Here is a 16,966-nt window from a genome sequence, read left to right on the forward strand (position 1 = left end):
ATACAAAAAAAGAAGAAATTAAGGATTTACCTCAAATCAAACAAATTGAGTTCTTCACAATAGATAGCAGTAGATTTAAGTGAAGATCATGCAAGACAAACCACCTTTTATCGACAACCAAAACAACACAAATAAACCAATACTTCATTTGTCTCTTAAAATCAAAATCAAAATGAAATAAGACAACAATACAAAATAAGACAACAAACAAACTAAACCACTTTCTATCATGAACCCACAATTCTCTCCCCATACATACGTTCAAGCATCTCCTCCATCAAAGCCCTATGTTGATGCAATAAAATTATAGAAAATAACGCATCCTACTAATTGAGATTGAACACTTGATTGATTTATTATTGTCTTGTTTGACATAATAATAAGGAAAATGCCTAAGAGTTAGGAAGTAATTTGCAATGGATGAGAGGGTATTGCGAGGATTTAAATTAATACTACAGTGGTTTTGTCTTTGTCCCCCATATCCCTCTACTAAAATCAAAAGAAAATTCCCAAACAATATTTCTAGGCAAAATAAAATTAACACAGAAAACTCATCGTGCAAAGTAAAGGAAAAATTAAACAATTATTTTTTTTGGTAAGAAAATGATGGAACCGACAATGGTGATGGGAATAGATGATGTGGTACATATAATAATTAGGACATTGGGTGACTAGTATGTGTCATGTCATTAATTTAACGCATGTGGAAATGTCACGTCAACATCATGCATTAATTGTTAGTCAATTAAAGGTTTCCATCCAGAAGTGGTCATTTTAACCAAAAATTAAAATGTTTAAGGACTAAGTGCTCGCAAAAAAATTATGTGTCAAAATAACCATTTGGGAAAACATTAGGGGACTAATTTTTGCATTATGCCTTTAAAACTAAGCTTACATTTGTTTTAAAAAATAAATTATGTTTAACTAAAAAAACTATATAAATTAATTCATATCAGGAATAATTATGATTCCCCAAAGAATTAATTTTCATGGATTAGAAAATTAATAAATCGCTCTTGTTGAAAGTTTAACTCAAGGCCTCTTATTTACTAAATGGGAGCTCTAACTGTTGAGTTAATCGATCGACGGAATCGGCCAAGAGGGGGGTGAATTGGCAATTAAAAAATTTCGTGGAAGCTTTTGCAGAAAAATTGAAAGTAATTGTACAATGATTTACAGTGGTTCGACTTTCTCAAACAAAGTCTACGTCCACTACCTTAGCTATCCACACTAAGGATTTTCCAACAAATTCACTAATTTGTTCTTTCTTTTGAGGCCAAAGAGATAACCTTACAAAATCCCTCAAGAGTATACCCCAACTCTTGAGAACACTCTTTTTCCCAAAGAGAAGATTACAAATTTGCAAACTTACAAGAAAACCTCAAAAGGTAAGATGTTTGCACAATTCTAGAACAAGAAAAGAACACTCAAAGATAATTACAAATGAGCACAAATGGTGTTCTTGAAAGCAAAATGAATATTGAAAGGAAAATTGGCTTGATTTGTACACACTTGGTGTTTGATGCTTTCTCTCTTGGTTCTCTATATTTTCTTATTGATCAAGGGCTTCAGAACTTGTTTAAATACACCTTCAATCACTTCTGAACGTTGGGGATAATTAATGAAGATAATATAGCCGTTTTAGTGTGAAAACAATTAATAAAACAGCTTGGAGCGTGGGGGGAATCGGTTCCTCCTCATAGGGAATCGGTTCCCTAAGTGTAAAATTCAAATATTTCGACCGTTGAACAGGGGGGAATCGGTACCCCCTATGGGGGAATCGGTTCCCTCCGAGCATTCTGGAAATCTCGGAGCGAAACCATTCAGGGGGGAATCGGTTCCCTCTGAGCAATCTGGAATTTTTGGCTTTGAAATGGTTCGAAATACTTTGAAAGATTATTTTGAAATTGTTTTAAGATTAAAACTTAATTTTACACTTAAGTAAGGATTAAAAATGATTTTTGAAATATTTTGAGTAATGTTTTGATATTCGAATAATTATATCGAATATACTTAGAAAATCATTTTGGAAAATCTTAAAATTCATTTAACTTAATTTGTTATATCGAAACATCAAAATGTTTTCAACAATCTCCCCCTTTTTGATATAACAAAACATTTTAGTAATTTTAAGATTTTGAAATCAAGTTTTGAAATTACTCCCCCTTACTTTAACACTTCTTCCATTTATCATTTTAAAAACACACTTAAAACAACACTTCTCCCACTTTTTGTTAAATAAAAAAGATTCAAATAAATGTGAAAAATATTTAGCCAATTAAGCTGCTAAGATCACAATCAAGAGAACCGTTAGCCATTAGTTCCGTAATCAATATTCATAAATAATGTGATATGGCAAAATTGGTCATATTGCTAATAATGATGTAAATGATGCAATAATAAATAAATCACACCAAACATATAAGTTCAAACCATCCAAACAAATTCACAATCCTCAAATTCAAACATCCCAAAACATCAAAATGTTAAAACAATAAGTTTGGAAAACAAATTAAAACATAGAATCAAACATCCGTAGGAGGATCAGGAGGAGGAAAACGAGCTCGCATAGCGGCCATTTCGTTAGTGAGGTCATTAATACGTGCGTTGGTTGCTTCATTATTTGCACGCATTTCCCGAAGAATTTCTAATTGTTGAGCTCCCATTGTGGATAAATGAGACTCTATAGAAATAAAACGCGAATCCATGGTCGCATATTGGTAATCAAATGTTTCCATAAAAGATTGAAAATATGGAGGCATTTGAGTCGATTGTTGTGCTTGCTCTTCGGGCTGCTCCTCGGCCTGCTCAGGTTCAGCTTCAGCTTCATCGATGTCTCGCATTAGTTGCTCAAGCTCGAGATCTTCGTCAGCTTCGGGTGGAGCTCGTGAAGAACTAGCTCCCGGAGTAGTTGCAGAAGATCGAACCCATTCCCCAGTTTCCTTATCTTTAATCCATCCCTCTTTCGTTAAGGAAAGAAGGTTAATTTGTTTCTTAAGAGGAAAAACGGCATCTAGACTGACTCTAAGCTTGGCTTTAGAAAAGAGATTACTAAGGATACAACCGTAAACTAGTGAAGAATAGAGTTTCTTATTTGGCACTAGGTTAACGGTTTCAACGATCTCAGCAAAGATAATCTCGGAAAGGTTTATTTTTATGTTGTTTTCAAAACAATGCAACCACCAAAGGTCTAAAGCTCTAAGAGTAGAATAACGACCCCCGGATGGTCGAAACCACCAAGTGATCATGAGATGAAGAAAACGCTCATGGAGATCTAGAACACTTGCACTATCATTCCGTTTATATCGTGAGCCTAAAACTTGTTTTTCGTTTGATAAACCTTCATTATCCAAGCCTAAGGCATTGGCTATGTAATCCGGATCAAGATAGAAATATTGACCTAGGAGGTAAGAACGTACTCCTATGGTTTTGGTTTTGTCACGATTTTTGATACAAACGGCATTACAGTAGAAGATACGAACAAGTTGATGATAGACAATGGGTTCAAGTTCGAAAAGTTTATCAAATTTTCATTCGTGCAAGATAGGGAGATATTTAAAGTTAATATCAACCATAGTTTGAAGAGATAGGATACGTTCTTCCCTAATCTTATACGAGTCAAAATATTGGTAAAACCAATAACGATAATCTTTAGGACCCGGTTGATTGAAACAAGAATTTTGGATAGTCAAGTTAGGATCAAGATTTGGAATAGGATTTTGAGGAATAGGAGGAGGATTTGGTTGACGACTAGAACGACTAGATGAAGACCTAGCACGTTTAGGATTGGACATTGTTTAGGAATCGGAATAGAACTAATAACCTGCAATTTTAAAAACAAATGTATGCAATTCAATTAATCTCAAAACTCAATTGAGTCCTCAATATTTCAAGGTTCTCTAAATCAATCCTAATGGGCAAAGTTTTTGAAAAACTTTTGAAAAATATGGTTTTGAGAAACAATATATGTATAGTTTTCATAACAACAACATAATTTAATCAAAACACAATAATTTGAAAATTAACATTTTTTTTTAATTTCGAAAAATTAAAAATTTTGAAAAATTCTTGTGTTTTTGAAGAAATTAGTTGTAACATCTAGTTTTTAATCACTAAACAATCAATGCCCGATCACTATTTTAACCTAGAACTAATTAAAACTAATCCTATGTTCAAAATCAATGTAATAGAGAGTTTAGAAAAATTTACCTTGAAAGATGAAGATTGAGGGGATTTTGATGTTGTTTGCATGATTTTAATGATTCCAACAGGTTTAGAAGATGATATTTGAAGCAAATTCCGATTAATATCGTTGATTTGAGGTAAAAATAGAGATTTGAGAGATTTAGAGGTGAAGAACGGCGGAAGAAGAAGAAAAAGGAGGGTTTTGGGGTTTTTTGGGTGGTTCTGCCCGATTTAACAGAACCCCAGGGGGGTATCGATTCCCTGTGGGGGGAATCGGTTCCCCTTCAAAGGGGGAATCGGTTCCCTCATGGGGGGATCGATTCCCTCTGCACCAAAATGCTAAAATCTGACTTTTAAGCACATAAAATGCTAAATTAATCTTTTCTAGTGGTATAGGCAACTCATATATTGAAAAATAATTATGTTCAAACAATTAAATTAATCTTTAAACATTATTTGAACATAAAATTAATTTTCACTAAGAATCATAAACTCCCCCTAACTAATAGCAAGAATGCAATCAAAATTTTTTATTATAAGCATTTTTCAGTATTTATTAAAAGTGCTAAATTATTTTAAACACTAAGTGAAGATAGGTTAGTTAAACCTAATTCTCTTCTAAGTGTCCAAAACCTTTCCTTGTCTAAGGGTTTTGTAAAGATATCCGCTAATTGATGCAAAGTATCAACATATTCTAAAACTATATCTTCCTTAGTGACATTGTCTCTTATGAAGTGATGTCTTATTTCAATGTGCTTAGTTCTAGAGTGTTGGATGGGATTTTTAGTGAGACAAATAGCACTAGTATTGTCACACTTGATAGGAATGGTACCTACTTCAATTCCATAATCAAAAAGTTGTTGTTTCATCCATAAAACTTGTGCACAACAACTACCGGCTGAAATGTATTCCGCTTCAGTGGTAGATAATGCAACACAATTTTGTTTCTTTGAAAACCAAGAAATCAGCATATTTCCAAGGAATTGGCAAGTACTGGAGGTGCTTTTCCTATCTATTTTGCATCCTCCATAATCCGCATCAGAAAAGGCATGCAAGCTAAAGCTAGAGTCTCTAGGATACCAAAGTCCTAAACTAGGAGTGTCCTTAAGGTATCTAAAGATTCTCTTAACAGCTAGTAAATGTGATTCTTTAGAACATGATTGAAACCTAGCACACAAGTAAACACTAAACGTAATATCCGATCTACTTGCGGTTAGATAAAGCAAAGAGCCAATCATTGACCTATATAATTTAACATCTACACATTTACCTCCTTCATCTAAGTCAAGCTTTGTTGAAGAGCTCATTGGAGTGTTATGAGGTTTCCCATTTTCCAGTCCAAACTTCTTGAGCATATCTTTGACGTACTTAGCTTGATTAATGAAGATGCCATCTTTTCTTTGCTTGATTTGGAGTCCCAAGAAAAATGAGAGCTCCCCCATCATGCTCATCTCAAACTCACTTTGCATTAGCTTAGAAAATTCTTGGTAAAGAACATCATTAGTAGAACCAAATATTATATCATCAACGTAAATTTGAACTACTAATAAATCTTTACCTTTTCTCTTTAAAAACAATGTAGTGTCAACCTTTCCTTTTAAAAAAACCTTTTTCAATTAAAAAATTTGACAATCTTTCATACCAAGCTCTAGGAGCTTGTTTTAAACCATAAAGAGCTTTTGTCAATTTTAAAACATGATCCGAAAAATTTGAATCTTCAAAACCTGGAGGTTGTTCCACGTACACTTCTTCTTTTATAAAACCATTTAAAAATGCACTTTTAACATCCATTTGATATAATTTAAATTCATTGAAACATGCAAATGCTAATAACATTCTAATTGCTTCCATCCTAGCTACGGGAGCGTATGTTTCATCATAGTCTATGTCCTCTTCTTGAGTATAGCCTTGAGCAACAAGTCTAGCCTTGTTCCTCACTATATTACCACTTTCATCAAGTTTATTTCTAAAAACCCATCTAGTACCTACAGTAGATTTATTACTAGGCCTTTCAACTAATGTCCATACTTTACTTCTCTCAAATTGATTTAATTCTTCTTGCATAGCCATAATCCAATGTTCATCTTTTAATGCTTCTTTGATGTTCTTAGGCTCTATGCATGAAATAAATGCAACATAATTACATATATTTCTAAGAGAAGATCGAGTAGTTACCCCTTTTGATGGATCACCTATAATTTCACCATCCTTGACATAGTTATACTCTCTTGGAAAAGATACTTCCATTTCTTCACTGGTTGAATTCTCGAGGGGATCATGAGTTTCCTCATCTTTTGTTTCTTCCTTTGATGATGATTCTCCAACGTCATGTCTAACGTCATTTGCTTGTACAATACCTACATCATCATTAACAGAAGAATCCTTCCTCGGAAGGGGATTATCATCGAAAACAACATGTATATAATCTTCTACAACTAAAGTTCTTTTATTAAATACACGATAAGCTTTAGAATTTAAGGAATAACCCAGAAAAATTCCTTCATCACTTTTAGCATCAAATTTGCCAAGGTTTTCTTTACCGTTGTTTAAAACAAAACATTTACATCCAAAAGGATGAAAATAGCTAATGTTAGGCTTTTTATTTTTGAGAATTTCATATGGAGTTTTCTTTAAAATTGGCCTAATCATTACTCGATTTACAACATAACAAGCGGTATTTGTGGCTTCTGCCCAAAAATATTTTGGCAAATTATTTTCACAAAGCATGGTTCTAGCCATTTCTTCTAAAGTTCGATTTTTCCTCTCAACAACTCCATTTTGTTGAGGAGTTCTAGGTCCTGAAAAATTATGGCTAATACCATTAGAATTACAAAACTCAATAAATCCAAGATTTTCAAATTCAGTTCCATGATCACTTCTAACACTAGTGATAGAGTAACCTTTTTCATTTTGGATTATTTTTGAAAATGTGATGAAATTTTCTAATGCTTCATCTTTAGTACTTAAGAATAGAACCCAAGTGTATCTAGAATAGTCATCTACCAAGACAAATGCATATTGTTTTCCTCCCAAGCTAGTATTTCTAGTTGGCCCAAAAAGATCTAAATGGATCAATTGTAATACTCTACTAGTTGATACATCATTAATAGATTTAAAAGAAACTCGCTTTTGTTTTCCTTTAGCACATGCATCACAGATTTTATCATTATCAAATTTAAGCTTAGGCAACCCTCTTACTAAGTCTCCTTGAATTAACCGTTGCAAAACACTCATACTAGCATGACCTAGTCTCCTATGCCATAACCAACTATCATGCTCATCCTTAGCAACTAGGCATAAATTAGTCATATCAATAGAATCTAAATGCACCATGTAAATGTTTCCTATTCTATGACCAACAAGCATAATCCGATTAGATGCAATGTCAATGACTTTACAACCATTAATTTCAAATAAGACATTGAATCCTTTATCGCATAATTGACTAATACTCAATAGATTATGCTTTAATCCATTCACATATAAAACATTCTTAATTTGTATAGAAGAGGTATTACCTATTGTACCAATACCTTCAATGTAACCGTTTGAATTGTCTCCAAAAGTCACTTCTCCTCCATTTTTGGCGTTAAGCTCAATGAACCGGCTTTTGTCTCCGGTCATATGTCTTGAGCATCCACTATCAAGGTACCATGAATTTGAATTTGTTTCCCGTGCCTTGTAGCAATGCTCCTTTCCCTACAAACATAGATTAATTTTTGATTTTTGGTACCCAAATTCTTTTGGGTCCATATTCATTAGTTTCCAAAATCCTAGTCCCCTTAGGTATCCATTTGTGTAGGATATTTTTATCTTTAGTAGTAATGAGTTCTTTAGGAACCCACATACTTCTAATGATTTTTTCATTAGAGGTTCTTTGGGGACCTCTATGATTGTAGTTTCTAAAACTTTTTCTAACAAAGTTGGATTTTGAATTTCCACCTTTTTCAAAATGTTTTGTTCCAAATTTATCAAAAGAAGTTTTAAGATCATCAATTTTCTTTTGATGATCATCATTGATCTTTGAAAGTAAATTTTGCAAATCTAAATTCTAGTTTGATTTGCAAATATTTGATTTTACTTTCAAGATCGTTGTTGGTTTTGGATATGAGTTTGTTTTCATTTTTCAATTTTGAAACATCATTTTTATATTTTAAAAACAATTTCTCATAATCCGAAGCCAACCCATTGTACTCCTCAAATAACTCATCATAAGATAAATCATCAAAATCGGATGAGTTAGAGGTTACCTTAGAATCTTCCCCGAATTCCATCAAGCACAAGTTTGCTACTTCTTGTTCCTCTTCATCGGAACTTTCTTCATCGCTCCATGTAGCCACATGAGCCTTGTGCTTATTCTTTGATTGACCCTTTTTCTTCAATTGTGGGTAATCATATTTGACATGCCCCGGCTTTTTGTATTCATAGCAAATGATTGGGTCCTTCTCTTTTGGTTCATTTTTTAGGCCTTCGTTTCGTTTGAATTTTCTTCCTTGGTAAGGTCTCATCATTTTTCTGAACCGTTTGGCAAACAATGCCATTTCCTCGTCATCATCATCATTATTAGAATCACTCTCATCTTTTGTGGATTTGAGAGCAACTCCAATATTTTTCTTCTTCTCCTTTTCCTTTGGTGTCTCTTCAACTTTATCAAGGTCCACCTCATCTTCAAGCATCATCTCATGAGTGAGGAGTGAACCGATAAGTTCTTCAAGAGTTAAGGACGATAGGTCCTTAGACTCGATGATTGCCGTCTTCTTTGATTGCCATGATTTTGGGAGGGAGTAGACTAACTTCCTCACATGTTTTTCATTTGAGATGATCTCTCCATATGATTTGAGACCATTGACAATCGTTGAAAATCTATCCGTCATAGCTTTGATGTCTTCATTTGGTTTCATCCTGAAATTTTCATAGCTATGCGTTAGAATACTAATTTTGATTTCTTTACCTCATCTGTACCTTCATGTGTGACTTGAAGCTTGTCCCATATTTCTTTGGCGGTTGTACACGATGAAACTCTTCCGTATTCATCTGGTCCAAGAGCACAAAAAATAATATGGATGGCTTTGGAGTTGAGCTGGAACATTCTTGTCTCTCCTTCACTCCACAACCTTGGATGAGTGAGAGGTTTGATGTATCCTTCTTCTACAGCATTCCATGCTCCCATGTCACTTGCTTGAATGAATTACATCATTCTATTCTTCCAATAGGCATAGTTAGCTCCATTGAAGAAAGGAGGCTTGTTGACGGGCATCGAATCGAGACCGGAGTCGAAGTTTGAAGCGGAGGCCATTGATGACTTTAATAATCGATATAACTCTTCTCGAATCGACTCAAGAGGCGATTAAACCTTCAAATGAGTTAGGCTCTGATACCAATTGTTGAGTTAATCGATCGACGGAATCGGCCAAGAGGGGGGTGAATTGGCAATTAAAAAAATTCGTGGAAGCTTTTGCAGAAAAATTGAAAGTAATTGCACAGCGATTTACAGTGGTTCGACTTTCTCAAACAAAGTCTACGTCCACTACCTTAGCTATCCACACTAAGGATTTTCCAACAAATTCACTAATTTGTTCTTTCTTTTGAGGCCAAAGAGATAACCTTACAAAATCCCTCAAGAGTATACCCCAACTCTTGAGAACACTCTTTTTCCCAAAGAGAAGATTACAAATTTGCAAACTTACAAGAAAACCTCACAAGGTAAGATGTTTGCACAATTCTAGAACAAGAAAAGAACACTCAAAGATAATTACAAATGAGCACAAATGGTGTTCTTGAAAGCAAAATGAATATTGAAAGGAAAATTGGCTTGATTTGCACACACTTGGTGTTTGATGCTTTCTCTCTTGTTTCTCTATATTTTCTTATTTATCAAGGGCTTCAGAGCTTGTTTAAATACACCTTCAATCACTTCTGAATGTTGGGGATAATTAATGAAGATAATATAGCCGTTTTAGTGTGAAAACAATTAATAAAACAGCTTGGAGCGTGGGGGGAATCGGTTCCTCCTCATAGGGAATCAGTTCCCTAAGTGTAAAATTCAAATATTTCGACCGTTGAACAGGGGGAATCGGTACCCCCTATGGGGGAATCGGTTCCCTCCGAGCATTCTGGAAATCTCGGAGCCAAACCATTCAAGGGGGGAATCGGTACCCCCTTGGGGGGGAATCGGTTCCCTCTGAGCAATCTGGAATTTTTGGCTTTGAAATGGTTCGAAATACTTTGAAAGATTATTTTGAAATTGTTTTAAGATTAAAACTTAATTTTACACTTAAGTAAGGATTAAAAATGATTTTTGAAATATTTTGAGTAATGTTTTGATATTCGAATAATTATATCGAATATACTTAGAAAATCATTTTGGAAAATCTTAAAATTCATTTAACTTAATTTGTTATATCGAAACATCAAAATGTTTTCAACACTAACCAACTGAGCTACAAAAGCTAATTACAATAATATAATATATCATCTTAGGTGACATATATGTTTCACGTTATCATCTTGAGTGACGTTGATCATGTCACATCTTTGTCTTAGATGATGTGGTACTTACCATAATTATGACATTGGGTGACGTAGTATATATCATGTCAACGTATAATCTCTGAGACGATCAAGTCTAAAAAATTGTAATCATACGACGAGATCCTCGAATAGGCACCTAAGAACCTGCATACAGAAACACATTCCGTAGGTCAAGCTCACTAGCTTAGTGCCACAAAAATATCACTAATATACTACGTACATTAAATATATGGGCGTGCTACAAGTATGGTTATGAACATGGGAGTCCATTCAACAGACAATAAAAGAAAGTATCATGGTGTAGTTCGGGGTTACCGTAGCATCACAATACTCAAACCCATATTTGTTACTGAAGGCACCTTAAGTGAGATATGGGTAAAAAATCGTCAGCATCTCATGTACCTTAGGCTAGGCTCGTGTCACATAGATTTAGCACCTTGCCAGGCTAGTCTAATCCTCTAGAGTACTCAAAACATGTCTTGGTCACATAGCGTCAGTACAACGTTTAACTAGCATTTAAAGTTCCCTTGCACTAGTTTAGATATATCTGGATAATCCTTACTCTACTAAACAATCGACATACAAGGTGACTCGAGTATCCTCATTATTTATCGAGCATCAACAAGGCATTAGTCTTATGGAATCTTACCTCATTAATATCTTAAGTCATCATATAATTGTTAATGTTCTCACTTGCAAGCTTTTATTAATGAAACCCCATTATCTCTAACTCTTTCTCGTTTCCCTTGACCAAACAAGGCTTATAGCCCTTGTTCTCTCATGAGCATCTATATTCATTCATGTAGTATCGATATTGGGTTTAACTAGGGTATCGATACTACTCAAGTATTGGTACCATTTGAATAATCTGGAATTTGGGATAAACTTACAGTGTCGATACTCCTAATTATGGTATTTGTACCAAAATTACATTTGATGTTGAATAAATTATCCAATATCGATACTCTTACCCAAAGTATCGATACTCTTTTTTGGGTTATCGGTACTGTCCTGAGTACCAGTACCATTTTGGTATTCTGAATCCTATAAAAGTCCTCGAGTATCGATACTGGCCCCCGAGTATCAATACCCTATGAACAATGTCGATATTATATGTCACAACCTCATTTTGAAATAAAAATCTAATTTAATGAAACTAAGGGACCAAATTGGATAATTCTAAAAATTTTTGGGCCAAGTTTGAATATCTAGAAAGTTTTGGGACTAGCCTCATAATTTGCCCATAATCTAAAAATATCAATTAACGCAAAAATAAAATAAAAGAGTGGTTGGGAGGATTGAACCCATGACCTAGGTTATAAGAGGCCATCACCCTACCATCTAGGCTAGGCCACTATAGTGTCTAATTTATTAAAAAATATATATTAAGTTATCTAGCTGAGAATGAATTTCTCCGCAGTGTTCTTCAAATAAAAAACCCAAAACCCTTAAAGCTTTCATTGTTGACCTCTCACCGTCAAGAACTCCTCGGCCGTTCATAGTGTACACCCTACCACCATCGTGACGAGCGACATTCCCCGATAAAACTACGACCGCCAACTACTCTGAATACCTCGCAGATCATCGTAAAATTATATAAAATCGTTTGAGGAAACCTATTTTTGGTCACCAATTATCGTTGGTCACTGCCATAACCACTTGTACAGTTGGGAGCACCTATCCGTCGCGACCAAAACCCCTTTGAGAGCTCATCGTAAGACCCCACAAGTTGCGGTGGAGAACCATTTGAAGCTTCACCAAAATCCTCGTTGCCATCCCTATTTTCATAATTTTCGACCGATTTGGTGGACCTTTGCTTCACTGCCCTTCCCGTCGATTTCCCAAGGCTATTCTGACAAAAACCCAACCAGGGTAGTCGTCCGTTGATGCTTCTCTGTTCGTCCACCGTGGGTAAGTTTCGATATTATATATTCGATATTTGTTATAGTTTGTGACTGATTCTCAGCTGATCGGTGTTGTAAGTGTTGATTGGGTGATTTTGGAGTACTCGACAGCCGCCCTCGTCGCTGTCCCCACATACCACCACGTGCGCGTAGGGCTCCTCCTCGGCCTCAGAACCTCCTAGAACCAATTCGAGTCGACTCGAATCGATCTGAGTCAACTCGGACCAAACTGAGTCAATCTGAATCAGCTTGAGTCAACCCAAACCGGCTTGAGTCAACCCAAACAGCTTGAGTCAACCCGAACCGGTATGACCCGTTAAATTTGACTTGACTGTTGACCTGTCCGTTGACCGTTGACTTTGACCAAAATGTTATAATTTTTTAAAAGTTATAATTTATGTTTTTCGGCGTCATGAGTCCGTATTTGTAGTCCGTTTTGCCAAATTTGAACTCGGTAAGTTGTTTTCAGCGTTTTATCTTGTGATTCGATTTGTTTTTCCCGATTAAGATCCGCTTTTTATGTAATTTATTTTGTCATGCATCTGAGACATTATATGACAATGAATTAAAGTTTGAGGATGATTAAATGGATTTTAATTGGTTAATTGATATGGATCGTAAATCGAGGTAATACATTACTACCTTATGTATGCTTTATGGAACATGTTGGTATTGGTTAAATATGTGCAGTTAATATTTCTAAACTTGATCCGAATGCGATGTAAAGTAATTAAATTGAATAAGACTCATATTACACGTATAAGATACTAGAAAATCGATAATAAATAATTTCAGGTTTAGTGATTAACTGATGAAACAATCAACCCCAGAATCTTTAAATTCTAATTATTTTGTTAAAAATTTCAATACAAATCACATGGTTAAGAAATTACGAAATTACCCCAATGAGGTAAAAATGGTCTGGACTGACCCTGATAGTAAAAGTACCCTGAGAATTCGTATTTAATCCAATAAACTATTGATGCACCTATTAAATTCATGATATGTTCGGAAAGTCACTGATAATCAAAGCTTAACATTTGAGATTGTACAAGACCTAGAATTATTGATTTAACAGTAAAAACCTAAAGGTTAAAACATCAGAATTACTATTTATGTTTGAATTATTTGAAAATTTGAATTAAATGGAAAGACTGGATTGAAGGAAATGACCAAAATACCCCTAAAATATAAAATGACCCAAAGTACATTCAAGCCCTGTAATGACTGAATACCCTCAAGCTCTGAAATGAATAAATCACCCTCGAATACCAAAATGACCTAGAATTTCTAATTCCTGAGTGAAACTCGGAGGCTAATTATCGAAAGTACTTTACACGTCTGAATTACTCGAAATGACTATATTATATGACAAAGTTGAACTGAATGGAAGTATTGTACATATCTGAATCATTGAAACGATCGAATTACTTTGGAAACTCTTAAATAACTATGATAAACTTGAATACTAAATGACCTAAGTACCCTCTATGACCTAGAATTAAGTGTATGTCTTGGATAAGTCTGGAAATGTTGATGAACTTATATGTTATACCGTCCATAAGGGTTAGAAACCTCGAATTAAGCACATTGACATTTCTTGATACCGTTGCAGTACAAAAATGAAATAAATATCATTGGATTACCTGTTCATCTCCCTAAGATCCATTCAACAATGATTCTAAAGGTGGTCAGTTCAACAAGATAATCGATATTAAGAAGTGAATAATGGTGAAGTACCTCGGTCTGAATGATTAGCAAGTATCACAGTCTTAGGATTGGATAGTTTAATTGGACTCGAAATCCTAAATAATATGAATTGTTGTTTCACTCTCATTGGGTTAAATTACTAAGAATTCTTCAAGAAACCAAAATGTCTAAAATGCCAATGATATCCTGAATAATGGAATCACTCCCGTCATATATGAAATCTCAAGTAACTTTGATGTAAAAGATTTTGAATATTGTCCTGATTACTTAGTGGCTCCAAAAAATATATGAATACTATATGATCTTGTTAAATCACTTCTCGAATGGTTGATGAATCTGTTAGCTGTCAAACCCTCTTTTTATATAGATCTTATTTATGATCAATTTACAAAAGTTTCGTGGTTCCATGCCAGATAAATACCAAGTACCTCCAGGGAATAACTGGATCCTCTAGTGAGTTCCTATGTGCTATATGATTTCTTTTATCTTTCCTGAAATGTGATTTACTAAAGTTATTGTTTTACCTAATCTTTTGACTATTCAATATTTTGATTTACTTTTTATGAACTATGGCTACCTATATGTGCTCTATGGTTACATATTTTCACTGGAAAATATAATCGTTTTTGATTTATTCATCATGGAATCTATTGCTTACTATTTGAACTATTTTATTGGGACATTATCTAGGTAGCATTTTGGAGTATGGAGGTTCAGCTCTGATCAAGCTAGTAATTCCTTATGGACCTAAGGTATTCCTTGGGTAGGCTCTAAGGCCCTAAATCACTTCTTTAGTATGGAGACTGTATTTTGGTGTACGGATGGAGGGCATTCATGTGATTTAAATTACTACATTGTCATTTTTACAACATTCTATTGGATTATGATTTTGATATTAAAGTTACTGCTTAATCTAATTTCTATTGGATATTATATGGGTAGGATTCTTGAGTATGGAGGTTCAGCTCTGATCAAGCTGGTAATTCCTTACGAACCTAATAAGACCCTTGGGTAGGCCCATAGGCCCCAAGGTACTCCTTAGGGTGGCTCCTTTATTGTGTGCTTAGGGTAAGTCCTTATAGATGCAGTTATGGGAAACTGCATATAGGTGTTCGGTTGGAGAGTATTCTTCTGGTTTTAAAATATATTTTAAACTACTAATGTTTTTAAAGGATCTGTACACATTTCTCCGTTTTGTTGGAACACACTTGACTCCCCAATTTAATCTTATAAATATGTCTCTTTGAATACTTCCTTCAGACCGTAAATCCCTGTTTGTAACTGAAGACTAATGGAATCTGAAATCATCGATAGAATCTGATGATGTCTGTCCCACTAAGGAAAGTTATGCTTTACCATATACCCAATAACCTATTGCATTCATCTGGTAGCTCTGTATTACTGAGCTTTCCAAATTTCACTATGTTAATTACCATTTCAGGTGAAAGAGGTTGATCATGTGCTTTTACCAACATCAGTAGAGAAGTTCAACCGGCGTTGCTTGCGGAGTACAATGCATGTGATTAGGGGCATGTAGGTTGTATTCTTTTTTTATATTGGAGTTTGAAACTTGTTTTATTATTGGATATTGTTGAATTTGACTTTTAATATATAAATGATATTATGAACTTGTATTTTATCTATAAATTATTTTATAGTTTTAAATGGACAAATGAAAATTTTAAATTTCCCAGGATTTTCAGTTTGGGTCGCTCTGATGACCCTAATGTGGCACCTCAGATCAGATCGGATCACTCGCATTGGTCTGAGCGTGTTACACATAAAAATCTCCCCATTTAAGCCTATTAGACAAACCATATCAATATTGTTCCTGCAGTACCGATACTCTAAACCTAGAAAGTCTTGTTTTTCACTAGTGTAAGTTCCCAAATCACTCCTAAGACCATCCCAAGGCTCCCAAATGATATTTAAAGCTTATGTAGGCCCAATGGATCATAAGAGGTTATTTCTTTATGCATGAACAACATCAATGATCCAATTTCATGCTATGATCCTAAATGCTTCATACACTCATTCAAACAACAAAATTATACATACTGATCTAGAAGTAGTATATGAGGGTTATAAGTATGTTACCTTTTAACTAGAAGTTGAATAAGCAACCTCAAGTTCACCCAAAGACCTATTTCCCATTTCCCTTTACTTTTGAGCTTTCCCCCACTTCTCTTATTGGCACACATAAAAGAATGAATCACTAAGCCATAAAGGGAACTGGGAAAGGTAGGAAACATGATTTCTAACCATTAGGGATGCTCTATAATCATTTTAAGCTCCCGAAACCTAAAACCCCTACCTTGGTCACCATAGCCAAAATATGAAAAGGTGGTTTTGAAATGGAGCTCTAAGAATGAATATTACCTTTCTTACCTTAAGGATTTCGTGCTAAGATCAATGGTCTTCTAAGGTTTCACCTTTTCTCACAACAAGAAAAGAGAATGAATGAGTTTTTTAGAAGAAGATGATGACAAAGAAGAAATGAAGAAAAAGATGAAACTCGTCATTCACTTGAGCTTTTAAAATAGTTTAGAGGAATTTGTTATGATAGTCATTTCTCATTTATCCTCCAATCAGAAGTACCCTTTTTATCCCATAATGGGCTCAATCCAAGTCCAAAT

Source organism: Hibiscus syriacus, unplaced genomic scaffold (genome assembly GCF_006381635.1).
Source record: "Hibiscus syriacus cultivar Baekdansim isolate YM2019G1 unplaced genomic scaffold, ASM638163v2 tig00014213_pilon, whole genome shotgun sequence".
NCBI classification, from domain to species: Eukaryota; Viridiplantae; Streptophyta; class Magnoliopsida; order Malvales; family Malvaceae; genus Hibiscus; species Hibiscus syriacus.